A 17,829-nucleotide genomic window follows, 5' to 3' on the forward strand; every position below is an offset into this window, starting at 1 on the left:
ACATAACATAAGTTGGATAGCAGGGGAAATCAAGATACATCACAAAATATGAACAAGTTCGTGTTGGGGGGAAGGTAAGAATATTGTCGATGATAACATAATTCATCGAGGGGCAAGGTTGGTATTTCTCATCCTGAATTTCGACACACAACTTGGAAGAAGTCAAATTGTTGACAATGATCACGACAAATTTGTCGAGAGGTTTTCAAGAAGATGTAATTGATCGACGATGACATCAAGTCAAAAGAATTATGAAAGCGAAAGGTTATTGGAACCACGGGTAGCACACAAACTCGGGGTCAAGTTTGTTGTTCTAGGTGAAATGATATGACGAGGAAAATCGACGTAAGCTTAGCTCATCGTCGAAAGTGGTGCTCCGGGAATAAGGACCAGGTAGCACAGTTAAAATCATCAAGATAATGATATAGCCGAGCAGGCTAGGGATGACGTGATCGAGTACAAACTCGTAAACAAAGGAGATTACTAAGAGTTGTTTAATCATGATGCGGACTCGATTAAGTTATCGATGTCCTTGAGTGTTTAATAACTCAGAGCCCGTGAAAAATTGGAATCAGTGAGAATGTAATACTTGATGGAGAACTCATAAGAAGTTATGCAGTTCCGTGATAATCTCGAGATACCAGGGGGTAATACTCGACGACAGATCAAAGTAGAGGTTGGAGTGGGGTATTGATCCGTAGAAGACAAGTACTTCCTCTCGTCTGAGAAATGGAATCAAAGGAGATCAATCATGGTCAGAACCACGATTCCAAAGGATCAATTCACATATACCAGATGATATTATATCAAGGAAAAAGTTATTATTATAAGAAGCTTCCATGATAGGATCTACATCGTGTCCATGGGCATGAACACAAAGGTTCAAGGTCGACTCCCACTTCTTCAATGCATAACCTTCCATTCGCCTCTCGTATTTTGATAATGACATTAGTTGTCGAAAGTTTTACCTGGTGCAATACCAGATAAGTATGTCCCGCGAAATCTTTCGGGTTCACACAGATTAAGGAAGGCATAGGTTCAACCCATCGGGGCATCGTAGTAAGATATACTACAAACTTCAGGAGTAAATAACACAAGCTCAAAAGTAGAGCATGGTTCACAAAGCAGAGGATACAATTTACCAAAGGCATCAGGTATCCGAGGAAAAGCTCACAAGCTTATTTAATATGAAGGACATTGTCGGATAAGATCCGACAAAAAGGGTCTGGTGGTCCACAAGGGATCTGATGTGAGCATTAGTACTCAACCAGAGGAAGAAAGAATGCCAGGAGATCAGATTATAGAAACAACTGACTAACTCAAAGCTCAATGCAAAGGAATTATAATTTCAAATTCAAGGGATCAGAAGAAAACGCTCTGATTAGGGATGGATAAGTTGAGTAGACTTAGGGGTACAATCGATGGCAAATTTGATTGGTCGAGATCCAGCTCACGTTTAAAATGACGTCTGAGCCAGAAGGATGAATACTAGGATCTGATTGAGGATTGCGAGCATTCGCAACAAATTGAATCAACGGTCTCAAAATGATAATGACAAGAGATGCCAATAAGATTACGAGACTTATGGGATTAACCATAATGCAAGCAAACAAGAATTTCAAGAGCAATAGGCTCCTGAGGATTTTCGGAAGATCAAATGTTATTCTGAACACTTTTGTGATATACTTGAATCCACTGGGGATGAGCGGGTACTCGGTAAGTGCGAGAGTTATCCGTAGGGGTATTCAGGTGACAAAGAACAGCAAGGCAGTAAGCTCAATGATTCTCGGAACAACAGTGATAATTTCGGGGTATCTTGTAATAACAAGATCAACTGGGAAACATTGTAAGAATGGCGAGTATACGCGGTTATCCATAGGAGTTTATCGATGAAAGGGAATTGCAACAGCGATGAACACAAGTTCTCGGGTTATCAGCGGAGAGTATCTTCAGGGTCTTCACGTGCAGCAGACGATCATCAGTAATAAAGGGCTCTCCGGGTGAAAGCGATAACGAGATCCTAATGTTAGATTTAGCAAAATTCACTTAACCCGAATAGAAGAGAGATCAGAGTCCCAGAGTATAGACAAGGAGTAAAAGATCCTAATACCACCCAATGGCGACGTGGGCCCGTAAGCCACACAGCCATGTTAGTAAAAGTTTTTCAATGACTAGACTCGACTTCGGCCAAGGAGTTGGAAAGGGGGATTCCTACAGGCAGTCGGCTCTGATACCAACTTGTGACGCCCCCGATTTGACCGTACACTAATCATGCACGCAAATGTGTACGATCAAGATCAGGGACTCACGGGAAGATATCACAACACAACTCTAAAACATAAATAAGTCATACAAGCATTATAATACAAGCCAGGGGCCTCGAGGGCTCGAATACAAGTGCTCGATCATAGACGAGTCAGCGGAAGCAACAATATCTGAGTACATACATAAGTTAAACAGGTTTGCCTTAAGAAGGCTAGCACAAAAGTAGCAACGATCGAAAAGGCAAAGCCTCCTGCCTGGGACCTCCTAACTACTCCTCGAAGCCGAACTCCATGTAGAATCATCCTCGGGATCTCTAGCTCCTGGACTCCAGCATTTGGTTGCGACAATCAGGTATAGAAAGGGGAAAAGAGGGAGAAAAGCAACCGTGAGTACTCATCCAAAGTACTCGCAAGCAAGGAGCTACACTACATATGCATGGGTATATGTGTAAAGGGCCATATCAGTGGACTGAACTGCAGAATGCCAGAATATGAGGGGGATAGCTAGTCCTGTCGAAGACTACGCTTCTGGCCATCTCCATCTTGTAGCATGTAGAAGAGAGTAGATTGAAGTCCTCCAAGTAGCATCGCATAGCATAACCCTACCCGGCGATCCCCTCCTCGTCGCCCTGTTAGAGAGCGATCACCGGGTTATATCTGGCACTTGTAAGGGTGTGTTTTATCAAGTATCCAGTTCTAGTTGTCATAAGGTCAAGGTACAACTCCGGGTCGTCCTTTTACCGAGGGACACGGCTATTCGAATAGATAAACTTCCCTGCAGGGGTGCACCACATAACCCAACACGCTCGATCCCATTTGGCCGGACACACTTTTCTGGGTCATGCCCGGCCTCGTAAGATCAACACGTCGCAGCCCCACCTAGGCTCAACAGAGAGGTCAGCACGCCGGTCTAAACCTATGCGCGCAGGGGTCTGGGCCCATCGCCCTATGCACACCTGCACGTTGCGTACGCGGCCGGAAGCAGACCTAGCCCCCTTAATACAAGCGCGAGCTTACGGTCCAATGCGGCGCGCGCCACTCAGTTGCTGACGTCAAAAGAGCTTCGGCTGATACCACGACGTCGGGATACCCATAACTACTCCCACGTAGATGGTTAGTGCGTATAGACCAAATGGCCAGACTCAGATCAAATACCAAGATCTCGTTAAGCGTGTTAAGTAACCGCGAACGCCGACCAGGGCCAGGCCCACCTCTCACCTAGGCGGTCTCAACCTGCCCTGTCGCTCGCCACAAAATAACAGTCGGGGGCCGTCAGGAACCCAGGCCCACCTCTACCGGGGTGGAGCCACCTGTCCTTTCAGCCCCCTCATCAGAACCACTTGCGGGTACTCCTCGAGCCGACCCGACTTTAGTCACCACATGTGTCATGTATATAATGTATATAGTATATACCCGTGATCACCGCCCAGGTGATCACGGCCCGATAGTATAGCACAGCAGACGGACAAGAAGGTAGGGCCACTGATGGAAAACTAGCACCCTATACTAAGCATGTAGGATTGCAGGTAAAGGTAACAACAGTAGAAGCAAGGGCAGGCTATGCATCAGTATAGGATTAACGGAAAGAAGTAACATGCTACACTACTCTAATGCAAGCAGTATAGAGGAGAATAGGCGATATCTGGTGATCAAAGGGGGGGCTTGCCTGGAAGCTCCGCTGTAAGGGAAGAAGGGTCGTCGGTGACGTAGACGATCACAAGGGCATCAGTAGCGATCTCAAGGTCTACCGAAGAGAAGAGGGGGAGAAACAGTAAATACAAAGCAAACAAGATACATGACAAGTCAACAAGCAGAGCTAGGGGGTGCTCTAACGCAATACTACACAATAAAGGTGAAGGGGAAAACAACCGGGAATGTTTTCCCGGTTCCGGACCTGTGTCAGACAGATGACCAGAGGGGAAATGTTACATGTTCAGATAGTTAGAGGCATCTGACAGGTAAACGAACCGCGTATTCGGATTCGTTACATTTTTCTGAGCAACTTTCATGTAGAAAACATTTTCATCGGAGTTACGGTTTAATTTCTATTAATTTTCAAAGATTTTAGTATTTTCTGGAATTACCGCTAATTTGAATTAAATAGGGAAATTGCTATGTGTACCCACTGTGTACACACCCAAAGAGGCTGACATGTGGGGCTAGGGGACTGGGTTGACCCAGTCAAAGGTTGACCAGTCAACAGGGCGTATGGCCCACATGCCATAGGCTACACCTAGCCAAATTAATAAAAAAAATTAACCTAATCAAATGGAGCCCACATGTCATCTGCACATTAGGCTAATTGATCTACTAATTTAAATCCTAATCTGTACTAGTCAAACAAGGGCCGGCCACACACACCTTTGTGCACACACTCACGCACACACATTACACGCCACACACGGCCATGGCCAGTAGTGGCAGCAGCCGGCGTAGCAAACAGCCGTAGCAGCAGCTTGCAAGGCAGCCTAGCGGCGCTACCAAGCAGCAGCATCAGCGCAGTAGAAGCATCAGCAGCAAGTAAAAGCAGCTGCAGTAGCCTAGCAGTAGTGCAAGAGCAGCAGCAGAACGGAGCGCAGCATCAAGCGGAAGCAGCAGAAGGAGCAGTAGCGACAGCACAACAGCAGTACGACGGCAGCGGCAACGCACAGCAGAGCGGTGAGCAACAGCGGCTCAAGCAACAGGCAGGGCCGCGGATGCGGCCATGCCGCGGCCAGAGGCAAGGCGGGGGGGGGCGCAGGAGGCTGTAGGCGCGCGCCTTGGCACGGCCAGGGAGTGGCGGACGCGTAAGGGCACTCGCGTGTGCGCGGACAGGAGCGAGCGAGGGCGTGGGCTGGCACGCGGGGGCTCTCCGCGAGCGCGGCCAGCGGCAGGTGAGGGCGGCCCGAGGCGCAGCAATGGAGCAGCGAACAGGGGGCACGGAGCCGAGCTCCCTGTCATGGCGGCCAACACGTGGGGCGGCCAAACGACGACGAATTTGATGGGAAAGAAAAGGGGAACGGGGAGAGGAGCTCACATCGAGCCTGTAGGTGAGCAAAGTGGGCTCGGGGAGGCTCCGGTGAGGCCGAATCGAAGACGGCGAGCAGTGGGGCGGAGGTTGAAGATGACCTCGATCTGGTCGATGTAGGGGATCCCGGCTTGATCCAGCGGTTGTGGTCGAGGCAGTCGTCGACGATGGAGCGGATGGTCGCGTACAGTAGGCGAGGGGACGACGGTGACCGCGAGCTTCACGGCGGCGCAGCCATGGGATTCTCGGGTGACTGTTAAGCCGAAGGGGGCAAGACGAGGGGGTCGAATGAGGGGCTAGGGTTTGCCATGGGCGCTTGGGGTCCTTATCTTCGCGGGGCACCGCCGGATGGCCGGCGTGTGGCTGGAGGGGCGACCATAGCCGCGGGATGGCCGCCACGCCCTCCCCCTGTATCCTGTAGCGTGAGGAGGGAGAGAAGGTGAGGTGGGCCGCTGGTGCTCTGTGGCCTCTAAGGCCCAGATGCACATTAGTTAGTTAGGCCCTTTTACTAATTTTATTTTTGTTTTTATAATTTCCTCACTATTTTATATTTAAAGTAAAACGCAATTGAATTTTCCTGACAAAGAAATTTGGCACATAATTATTAGCCATAGATTTGGAGAGTCCCACAAAGTTTGAGGTCAAAAGAAATTGTTTAAAATATTTGTTTATTTTGTAAAGGCTATTCTATTTGCTGCTGGACCAGTTATTATTTTCCTAGGAATTTATTTGTGAGCCAAATGAAGTCGGTTTCAACATGAAGATGATCAGGGGAATTTATAGAATTATTCGAACATTTTAGTTTTACCGATCGAAGAATTAAAAATTTCACTTGAAATTTAAATATGAATTTGACTTGATTTTGGACAAATGGAAATTTTCATAGTAGTCATGATGACCTGGCGACCATTTAGGGGAAGATTACTGTAGCATGATTCTCGGGGTGTTACAGGGAGTGTAAACTTTACCATTCTGTTTGGGAACCGCCTATAATGTATGTAGCATGGAAGATACCGAGATCTCTTGGTTGTTATGTTGACTATGAAAGCATACCGCTCAAAATATTATTTATCTCTATTTCAAAACTCGAGCTCTGGCACCTCTGCAAATCCCTGCTTCCCTCTGCGAAGGGCCTATCTATTTACTTTTATTACTGAGTCATCATCTTCCAATAAAAAGCACCAGTTAGAGAGCACCGCTGTCATCTGTATGCATTGTTATTAATTTATATTGAGTATGACTATGACTGGATCTCTTTTACCATGAATTACAATGTCTAGTCAGTCCTTGATCTTCAGGGGTGCCCTGTGTTTATGTTTTGCGGTCTCAGAAAGGGCTAGCGAGATACCATCGTATTATATCATATCATGATTGTTTTGAGAAAGTGTTGTCATCCGAGATTTATTATTATTGCTCGCTAGTTGATTATGCCATTGATATGAGTAAATGTGAGACCTAAAAGTTATTGTGAATATGGTTAGTTCATAATCTTTGCTGAAAACTTGAATGCTGGCTTTACATATTCGCAACAACAAGATCAAACAGAGTTTGTAAAAGTTTTTGTTTATCACTTTCAGTTTGTCAACTGAATTTCTTGAGGACAAGCAACGGGTTAAGCTTGGGGGAGTTGATACGTCTCCATCGTATCTACTTCTCCAAACTCTTTTGCCCTTGTTTTGGACTCTAACTTGCATGATTTGAATGGAACTAACTCGGACTAACACTGTTTTCAGCAGAATTGCCATGGTGTTATTTTTGTGCAGAATAAAAAGTTTCGGAATGACCTGAAACTTCACGGAGATAAGTTTTGGAATTAATAAAAAATATTGGCGAAAGAATCAACAGAAGGGGGCCCACACCCTGGCCACAAGAGTGGGGGCGCGCCACCCGACCTTGTGGGCCCCCTGGACCTCCACCGACCTCAACTCTAACTCCATATATTCACGTTCGGGGAGAAAAAAAATCGGAGAGGAGGATTCATTGCGTTTTACGATATGAAGCTGCCACCAAGCCCTGTTCTTCCACGGGAGGGAAGATCAGGAGTCCGTTCGGGGCTTTGAAGAGGGAAATCCGTCGCCATCGTCATCATCAACCATCCTCCATCACCAATTTCATGATGCTCACCCCCGTGCGTGAGTAATCCCATCGTAGGCTTGCTGGACCGTGATGGGTTTGATTCCTAGTATCCACTATGTTCTAAGATTGATGTTGCTATGACTTTGCTATGCTCAATGCTTGTCACTAGGGCCCGAGTGCCATGATTTCAGATCTGAACCTATTATGTTTTCATGAATATATTTGTGATCTTGATCCTATCTTGCAAGTCAATAGTCACCTACTACGTGTTATGATCCGGCAACCCCGGAGTGACAATAGTCGGGACCACTCCCGGTGATGACCGTAGTTTGAGGAGTTCATGCATTCACTAAGTGCTAATGCTTTGTTCCGGTACTCTATTAAAAGGAGGCCTTAATATCCCTTAGTTTCCATTAGGACCCCACTGCCACGGGAGGGTAGGACAAAGGATGTCATGCAAGTTCTTTTCCATAAGCACGTATGACTATATTCGGAATACATGCCTACATTGTATTGATGAATTGGAGCTAGTTATGTGTCACCCTATGTTATAACCGTTGCATGATGAATGCCATCCAACATAATTATCCATTGCCTACGAGCTTTTCACATATTGATCTTTGCTACTTTACTTTTTCGCTGCTACTGTTACAATTGCTACGAAACAACTACTGTTACTTTCGCCATCGTTACCGTTACTTCCATACTACTTTGCTACTAAATACTTTGTTGCAGATATTAAGTCTTTCAGGTGTGGTTGAATTGACAACTCAGCTGCTAATACTTGAGAATATTCTTTTGCTCCCCTTGTGTCGAATCAATAAATTTGGGTTGAATACTCTACCCTCGAAAACTGTTGCGATCCCCTACACTTGTGGGTTATCAGACAACCACCGACCGAATCCTGCGAGATCAGCCGGAGATACACCTCCACACGCCATCTGACACGCCATCTTATTTCATCTTCAGGGAGTCGTCACCGTCTCGTCTTTCTAAGCAGGACAAAAACCCTACAAAAATAAAAATAAAACATCTAAAAATGAAGCCCTTCTGCTGGCAAGGACCAGGATCCACGGCGAGCTGCAGGCCATGCCGAAAGGCAATGTTTCGCCGAGATGGCTCTGCACCTTCTTTGGGCCACACCACGACCACCATCACAAATAGAGATAACCAGGACACTATGAGGCAACCAAACCTCAAACCTCATCGAAGGGCACCAAACTCCGAGAGCTCACCACCGCCACGAACCCCAAACAAAGAGGTCGACCAATAGCACCAGAATGGCCAAGGCAAATACCGCTGCCATAGATCATATCCACCGCCACCACCAGACACCCCAAAACACCCACCACGCTCCAACCGAGACATCAAACGACCAGTAGCAGACCAATGGCTCTAAGACAATGCCCCCAAGGAGGAAAGCGACATCACAGATGCCGTCGTCATCCAATCCAGAGATAGATCTTAGGCTTTCGCCCAGAGCACACCAAAAGTGGTTGACGAAAGCTTCACAATGATGCCTCCAAGAAGGTAAGCGATGCTCGATGGCATCACCATCATCGCCACCGACCAAGTCGGCATTAGGCTTTCGCCTGAAGTGTCACGACTGTGCCTCACCCCAACACACTGTCCTTCGAGTCCGACAAGCGCATGAGCGGAAGACTTGACCACCTTCCTGTCAGACCATGACGAGCGTCCTCGCCATGTCCAAAAGGAGACCCTCTGCAAACGTAGTCACTCACCTCGAGCACAAGAGTCAATGGAAGGTAGGATTGGCCCTGACCGCCGCACTGGTACCTCTATCACCCGCCAACTGCCACCCACGCAAGCCCTTGCCCCCCCCCCCCCCCCCGCACACCACCGGAATATGTGGGCAGCACCCCCTTGTCGTCGACGTGGACACCCAATCCCCCACTAGCGGCCAAAAATCCATCCACCACCACAAACCCAACCACGCCAGCCATAACCACCACCACCATCCTCGCGGCCAGCCCGTCCAGTTGCGGCCACGGACAGTCGTCGGCTTAGCCGAGCCCGGGGTGGCCATATCCGGTGAGAATTCCCCTCGGTGGCTAGCCCGTCCAGTTGCGGCCATGGACAGCCGTCAACTTAGCCGAGCCCGGGGTGGCTATATCCGGTGAGAAATGCACCCGGTGTTCAGATGTGTGGTCCCCAAGAGTGGGCGCCCGTACCTCGCGCGTCAAGCCGGAGCCCATCTACCAGCCCGCTCCCGCCTTACTTCCACGGTCACCAGGCCACCACGCAAGTCTTGCCGCGGCAGCAGCCACCAGCCACACACTCGAGGGATGTCCAATTCCACCTCGCGACTGCTGATGCAGCGCCTCGCCACCGTCGTCCCGGAATCCACCTGAGTGGCAGGGGCAGCGAGAAGAGGGAGGGCTGTGGCGACGCTAGGGTTTCGCCCCCGAGTCGCCAGGGAGGGTGTCGCGGGGGTCCAGTATAGAACAAATTTTTATCTGATTCCCCTCATTCTCCGGTATTGGCGTTGGAGAATCTCAGATATGATCTTTCTTGAGACTTGCACACAATTCTCTCTTTTTCCAACGAATCCGCGTTTAGGGACGTGCCATTGTAATTTTGGCCATGGTCTTTCTTAAGACTTCCACGTAACACTCTTTCTCTCTATAAGTGTATAAGACGTTCTTTTCTCGACAAATGGAACAAGATGGAAAACGTTGGTATTTACTTGAAATAGAAAAAAATGACGTGTGATCGAAAATGGAGACAAACTTGCAAAAAGAATAAAAATGCCATGTGCTAATGTCTAGCACACTCATCTATCTGTACATGCTACATAGTGTACACCATTTTCTTTTGTACATATGTACAATTTATAATTTATTCATAATTTATAATATACAACATTTTTTTTTGCCTTTGCACCCTTGCCGGGTGCGAAGTGATATGACCAGCCGTCTATTTTAAACTGGGTCTACGCTGTCCTGCTAAGCAGTACGGTATAATCGTTTCAGCCCGAACCACCGACGAAAATTACTCCTAGTACGGAGGAAAACTGGCGCTAGTCCTACATTCCTCCGCCAACGATCGCCCCGGATCCAGCCCTTCGCTCACCGTGCTCCCGCCGACCGCTGGTACGGTACCTCCGACAGCGTGCGATTGCCATGCGCGCCACCACCACCGTGCAACCAATCGGATGCACGGCCGCACGGCCTGCCGTGGGACCCCAGGCGCTGCGAATTCCTACCCTGTTTTCTCCTGCAAAAATGCCCCAGGACCCAGATCTTTTCCGGCACAGTTCGTTAATGCTTGATTAATGACCTCTGGCGCAACCTCTCAGCGCGCCCTGGTGCATCCCTGCCAATAACGAAAAGGGGTTTCCCCGCTTTATACATAAAGCAACCGTCACCACAATATTCGAGCAAGTTGATACAAACGCACTCCACCACCACACTCAAGCACACACCCAAGACGAGATACAAATGTGATCACCCCAATAATGACCAAGCAACATAAGGATAAGCGAAGAAGAACTGCTTGGGCCGACGGAGACCTCCACCAAGATGAGCAATCCACCGAGGAGCGGTGAGACGGACACGACCGGAGCAAGGACTCCAAGATGATGCCTTCAGGAAGGATACGACCACATGTAGCCGTCACTGTCTGATCCCAAAGATCTAGTTTTCACCCGGAGTGACACGGTAAGAGTGGGAGCACCATAACGGAGTCAGCAGGGAGGAGAATGACATCCATGGACGCGGTCTCCATCGGCCAATACAAGGACTGGGCAAGTGGTGTACCCCGGTGCTCCTACCCCTCTATCGCATCCTCGCTCCGCCAACCACCCGCAGCCATGCCGCCCAAGCGACCGTGGATGTCTACCCGCACCCGAGCCGCGCGGTTAGCCCACGACCAACGCGCCTCCCACCGAAAGAGCCGCCCCTTGCACCCAGACCGCCCCGAGAACCACCAAACACCGCAACTTTGAAAAGATCCGCACCCCAACCGCCGCCGGTAAACCGCCCCGCCTCCAGCAACGCCGGAACTGAGAACAGAGAAACCAGAGCGGGGAAAGGGGGAGGGGGAGGAGCGGCCCATGACCACGACCGGCGACAACCCCCTGTACCAGCGACGGGCACTCGACATCGGAGCCCCCATCCCTCCAACCATCCTCCCCCTCCCCCCCCCCCCCCCCCCCCCCGCGAAACCACCATGTTTCGCCCCACCCTAACCGCTGGCCCGGACCAGCGCGAGACCACCGATAGATCCCTGTCGCTGAGGGAGCAGAGCCCTCGCCGCCTCGCTGAGGGAGCAGAGCCCACTTTGAAGTGCCGCCGAGCTGCCGCGCCCAGCACCAAACGCCGCATCCGGCCCGCGTCGCATCCCCCGCGTGAGGAGACGAGGGAGCCCCGCCGCCGGCGACGACCGGAGAGGGAGTGGAGGGAGGGGGGGGGGGGGGGCAGCTAGGGTTGGCCTCCCAGACGCTCGCGGGAATGTCGCGGGAGGAGGGGGCCGTTTCTCGATTGGGTCCTTCCGCGTCTCATTATTGTAAAGTTCTCGACCCCCTGCCAATGCCAGCACCAAGAAGACAGAGGTGAGTGCAAGAGCTGAATCTAGAGTGACAATGGTGGAGCTAGGATGATCATGAGCTAGAGGAAGCGATGCGTATGGCAGTGAAAGCATGTAGTGTATTGTATGCAAGTGTGATGTTCAATGAAAGAATTACAATGTAATGACTGTGTGTTGTGCAATGTGGAGATCAGCAATCTTGCTGTATTTTGCCAAACTATTCAAGTTCCAAGAATTTTAATTTGCAATGCTCATACGAAAATACTGTGCTCCAAAGGGGACACTCTAATAGAAATCTAAATAGAAGGTTAAGCATGATATATATATATATATATATATATATATATATATATATATATATATATATATATATATATATATATATATATGTGTGTGTGTGTGTGTGTGTGTGTGTGCTCCAGAAAACTGAAAATGAATGTGCCATGACATTGTAATGTCATAGTATGGTCCCAAAATGGATTTTTCTTCTATACATGAACACGTATCAAGTTCTAATCAGTTATGACAAACATGTCAAAGTGGATAGTTACATCATTTCTTTTGTACTCCCTCCGTCCCATGTAAGACGTTTTTTTGACACAACACTACACTAGTGTCAAAAAACGTCTTACATTATGGGACGGAGGGAGTACCAAACAAAAGTAATGGTGCAGACTTACTATTCTAACATTGAGACATCAAGACTTGATAAAGTCCACACACACGCACAAATAGGACCAGGGTAGGAGAAATGGCAGTCGGTCCCGAGACCACCATAAAAACAGCAGATGTCCAGAAAGATCACAGATTGTCGACTTACTATTCTTGCTATCAACAAATTTATTTGACTTGGCAAGAACCTTGACCCTGGGCCTGTACTATATGTAGGTCATGCAAAACGATGTTAAAATGAACTTCCCTAAGAATCCTATGTAGAAAAAGGACAGAAATACATCAGGTATGATCGGTCCAAAATACTGGTGTGGAGATCTATACGCAATCATAGGCATCAGATTGGTATTGCAGAAAAATCTGCATGACTACTATTGTGGAACAAGATTACTTGGAAAATATTTTGGTGTATTTTGCCGTATAATTGTGTGGGGAATTTGGATAATTTTCAAACATTCATGAACTATTTAGCCATGCAACAGGATTCTAGACTCTCCCAGCAGTAATGAAGTACCAACGAAAATGAAGAAATTTGTACCAGCTATGTCTAAAATGAAATTGCAATCGAATTCCCTCTTCAGATGGAGTCCACATAACCTGCAAAAAGGGATCAAGGAACCCAATGAAATCCTTCCAGATCAAATCACAAACCTGAACCGGGAAGAAGATATGTGGCCCATCATGCCATACTAAGTGCAGAAACCATAAAAATCATAAAGAATATATAGTACAGTGTTGCCAGTTGCGGTACCAAGAATCACCTCAATTCATGTCTGCAGATAGCCAGTCCACAATTTACCAGTTAGCCGAGCATAGGGAATCAGAATATGATTGAAATCATATAGTAGAATAGAAGGAAAAAGAGGGCAAATAGCTTGATGGGCCGATCGGTGCAGCAGGAAAAAATTGGGGGAAGAAGCAACTAATTGTAGAGTAGAGAGGAGGGCGCATATTACTGCCTGTTCACCTGTTGTGCTTCTCATAACAGCGGAAGACATGCGAGGAACAAAGCGGACAAAGCATAGGTTGCATCAGAAGCAGCCTCCAGATAGAAGAAAGGCTGCAGCCGGCCAGCCTGAAGCCCCATAGAGCCACCCAACCCTGATGGCACGATGTGTACACCGCCGACAAACGCTGCTCAAGCCACTGCCCCACCAAAGCACCGTCGAAACACACCGAGCGGTGCAGGAGACGGAAGCAGCAACACCCACCCCAATTTTCTCCTCTTCACATAGTGGTCAAAGGCACGCGAGTCCGACATGAAACCACCGCGCTGCTAATGAGTGCCAAGGGTGTCAGGCATGTGGGCCGTTGAGGTGAAAACAGTTTCCACAGCCACTGGTAGTCGAGTCCCCACACAGTCCACACCGTCCAGCCTCTGACCAAATGGGCCCAGCAGTTTCCCACGATCCGGTCAAAATCATGCACATCGACGAAAATCCAAAGACTCAATCAATCCTGGGAGCTCCAATCCCAGGGAGCTTAGTGAATTAAATGATGATGTATATATTCATGGTTCAGGTGAGGCCGCTCTCGAGTAGTGTGGAAACAGATGACGTTCTTACTTCAGGTTTGACCTTAGTTTAATGTTTCAAACAGAGCCATTGTTGTTGTTTCAGATCACGTCCTCAATAAAGAAGTTAGTTCAGTTGGCTGTCAAGAAGATATCATCCTACTCTTGGAGCGAGGAAAGTCTCATATACGCTCAAACTAAACACATGAGCCAAGATGGGGTAAATCTGAAGCTGTGCAGTCAGTACGTGGAATTAGTGTGGTGTGATACTGTGCTATATACTTTGCTCTGTTTCTTTGTCTCTCTAAGAACTGACAGTTAAACTAGCAGTTTGCGAAATAACAAAACCTAAGGTAGGCATGGTTAACCAAGTGGCATTGCAAAACTTTCAGATACTCCTGTTGTGCAGATTTTGTTTGGCTAGTGTGGCGCAATAGCCAGTTCAAACTTTTTCACCATGTTCGAACATAGTACTATACTACCATGACGCCAAAAGCACAATGTGATGACAAATGCCAGTACCGTAACCCAAGGAGCCCAAATTGCAAATATCACCCACTGGATTATCACATGTTTCTTCCAAAAGAGAACTGGCATGTATGAGGAGGCATGCATTATGGAAGGCCTGCACCTGAATATTGTATCGATCCGGAAATGTAGAAAGAAAGGGGAAAAGCAGCCAACTCATGCATTCGATTAAACTATCGTCCAAGGTGCACCCTGTGTCGCAGCCATCTGATCTCCTCTTGGCCAAAGCTACCTCCCTCCTGCTTGAACTTCCACCAAACTTCACGACCCATGGGAACCTTATATACATGAGCCTTAGTGAACTCTGTTTCTGAGGAAGCTAGGACTGTGCTTAGAGTAAGTTGGGGTGCAGCCAGCCCCCTTTGTAGCATCCAACTGTACATCAACATCTTAAGTTTGCTTATGTGCACAGTGAACTCTAGGTACCGTGGGAAAGCAGCCACAGCACTCGGGGGATAACCTGCCACATGCACAAGGAACGATATCTTATAAGCAATGGCGTCCGTCTTCTGATTCAGAATCCGAGGAGCCATCTTCACCATGTGAGTTACATCTTTTGGGTCCAACCCTTCCTCCACTAAATTGCTGTATTTATCTTGCAGGTTGGCGCCTTTTCCACGGATAGCTTTGAGTGCCTTCTCCATATATTCCGAGCCTTCAACAAACCCTATGCGTCTTAAGAATTCCCTCTTCTCCTTGACACAGGGTTCAGGTTTACATCTTGGTAATCTGCTGACCTTTGAGCCAATCTTATAATTCATCAACTGACGTGGTTCTTCCATTATGATCCTCCGCAGCCGTGCCTTCCCCACATTGAGTTGCCCAAGAATGGTGCTCGTGGCCTTCATGGGGGCAGCGCCGAATATCCATCCATGAGAATCCAGAAACTTCTTCACATCATCACGGCTCATGCCAATGTCATCTAAGAAACGTGCTCCCGTAGATATGTTCCAACCGACATCCTCGCTTCTAAGATTGGGGTAGTTCAGAAAAAGATCAAGTAACTCCCTTTTTCCAGATCCCACCCTCTGCATGCTGGAAAGCACTGAACGTAGCATCCCACCAGACCATTCCAACAACAAATCTGGATTTTTCCTCACCACTTTACCAATATCATCCTTGGTGAACCCCAAATCACTCCAGAACTGAAGAGCTTCGACCATCTTTTGCCAATTATAGGACTGATATTCAGTGAAGAACTGGCTGAATCCCAATGTCGTCTAGCCACTGCAAGATCGTCTTCAGTTCCACAGCCGGGTCATGAACCAATACGGCAGGAGTAGAGATCACTAGTTTGATCACACTGGCCTTACTGAAGCCTAGACCCTCAAGGGCCTCGAGCTTAGATGCAAGAACGCCCTGGCCAAGACTAAACACCTCCGAAGCCTTCCGGTATATCTTTCCAATCTTGACATGCGCAACTCCATAACTGTACAGTGCACGGTAGCTCTCGAGCAGCACCTCAGCATCGGCGAGGAATGTGAGATCCTGCGGCAAGAGGGAATCGCACTCGCTCGGGCTGATGCCAATGCTCTCAAAGAAGGGCCTGAACTCGTTGACAGGGCGGCGTTGGAACAATCGGACCAGCGCCCTGCTGACCCTCTTCTTCACTTTCGACCTCAACCTCGCCCCCTCTCCACCCTGATCAGCAGCCTTCGTCACTGCATTGTTCACCTCCTCCAGCAGCTCGCCGAGGAAGACGGGCGAGCGCTCGCTGATATGCTTGGCGTTATTGAGGCACAAGCCGCGCTTGCCATGGAGGTAGTCCCTGAAAGTTGTCTGTGCGGCGCGGAATACCCATCTGTTCAACATCTCTTGCCTGGCCTCATCCCCATCCTCCTCCCCACCGTGGCTGGGACTGGGAGCTGTCGAATATGGCCGCGATCGAATGGTGAGGCCAATTGAGCCGACCCAGCCGGACGAGGACGGTGAATATTGGGCGCGCCACCTTGGAACTCCGGACCGGAGGGCTGCCCATGCCCATCCCATCGTCCGCAACAAGCGCGATTGGAGGAGCGCGCCTGAAGCGAGCGGCCGTCTATGCCGCGCCCGGGAGGTGGCTGTGAATGGTGGGGTCAGACAAGTGGAGATGGCAGCAGCCGCCTTGGGACCAACTGGGGATGGCGGCGGCCACCGGTGGCGGCAGACGGAGCTGACTCCAGGCGGCGGGCGGCGGAGCAAGGTTCGTGCGGCGGTAGAAGGCGGCGGATCAGCCACGGAGCAAGGTCCACGCTCAAACAGGATGCCCGCACGCGGGTGCGCGGCGGCCGGCGGGAGGAGAGGCAGAGGCCTGCACGACGGCGGTGGAGACCGGGGAGACGGACCTGGGGTTTTCGAAGCGAGGAGATCCAAACGCTGTTTTCTTGGGCTAGAACGATATCAAATGGAAAGGCCCAGAAAATGCACTTCTCTTTCTCTTTTTTTTTTTCAGAAAAAAGGCACTTCACTATTTCCAATTTTCGCGGGTGTCAGGCGCCAACTCGGGACTCGGAGCTATGGTGAAGTCTTTAAAAAAGGCTTGCCAAAGACACGGTCGGTATTCCAATGAGAAAGACTGCATCCAACTTTTTTTGGAAAGCAGAGCTTTATAAATTAACGGTGCTCGGGCGTATCATGTGAGACATAAACAACCATTTGGGACGGTACATCAGAGTTTCAACTAATGCTGTTATTGGGTAAACACAAACAACCTATAACTGCTAGTTCATGGGCTACAGAGTTTGCTTCTCTTTTACAATGCTGGACTCTTTGCTTGGAGAACCACATTTTGAGCTGGAGCTTGATATCCTCAATGACAGCGGCATATGGTGACGAGTCCACTTTTCGTAGATCAAGGGCTTCCACAAGCAGCTGACAATCAGTTTCAAAAATCACTCTGATGGCTCCCAACTCAGTTACTAATGCCACTGCTGTTGACATGGCATTCACCTCTGTACCAGACGCATCACACATTTTCATTGCGTCCCGCCTGTGCAACTAACACCTTCCCAGCAGCGTCTCGGACTACAATTCCCCATCCTCCATGGGATTGCCCCGGGATTAGCGAGCCATCAAAGTTGACCTTCACTATATCCTCCTCAGGTGGCTGCCATTTTGCTTTGCTTGGTGTCTTCTCTTTGGTAGTGAAGTACTCTAGATATTCCATAACATTGCACTGCGTACGCCGCACCACTTCGGGGACTTGCATCGGTAGTTCTTCCTCTCGGATTTAATTTCTATTA

The 17,829-nt window shown here is 48.7% G+C and overlaps 1 long non-coding RNA gene and 1 pseudogene across 1 annotated transcript; both read right to left on the reverse strand.

The window, feature by feature from the left end:
• Positions 1 to 11,643: 11,643 nt before the first annotated feature.
• LOC141041708 (uncharacterized) lies at positions 11,644 to 13,780 on the reverse strand. Its single transcript, XR_012202918.1, has 3 exons — positions 13,535 to 13,780; positions 13,106 to 13,164; positions 11,644 to 11,891 (listed from the first exon to the last, which is right to left on the reverse strand). It is a non-coding gene; the product is annotated as an uncharacterized lncRNA (long non-coding RNA).
• Positions 13,781 to 14,599: 819 nt separating this feature from the next.
• Positions 14,600 to 16,851, reverse strand: LOC109786514 (transcription termination factor MTEF18, mitochondrial-like; annotated as a pseudogene).
• Between the last annotated feature and the right edge of the window lie 978 nt (positions 16,852 to 17,829).

This window comes from Aegilops tauschii, chromosome 1 (genome assembly GCF_002575655.3).
Source record: "Aegilops tauschii subsp. strangulata cultivar AL8/78 chromosome 1, Aet v6.0, whole genome shotgun sequence".
Lineage (NCBI taxonomy): Eukaryota > Viridiplantae > Streptophyta > Magnoliopsida > Poales > Poaceae > Aegilops > Aegilops tauschii.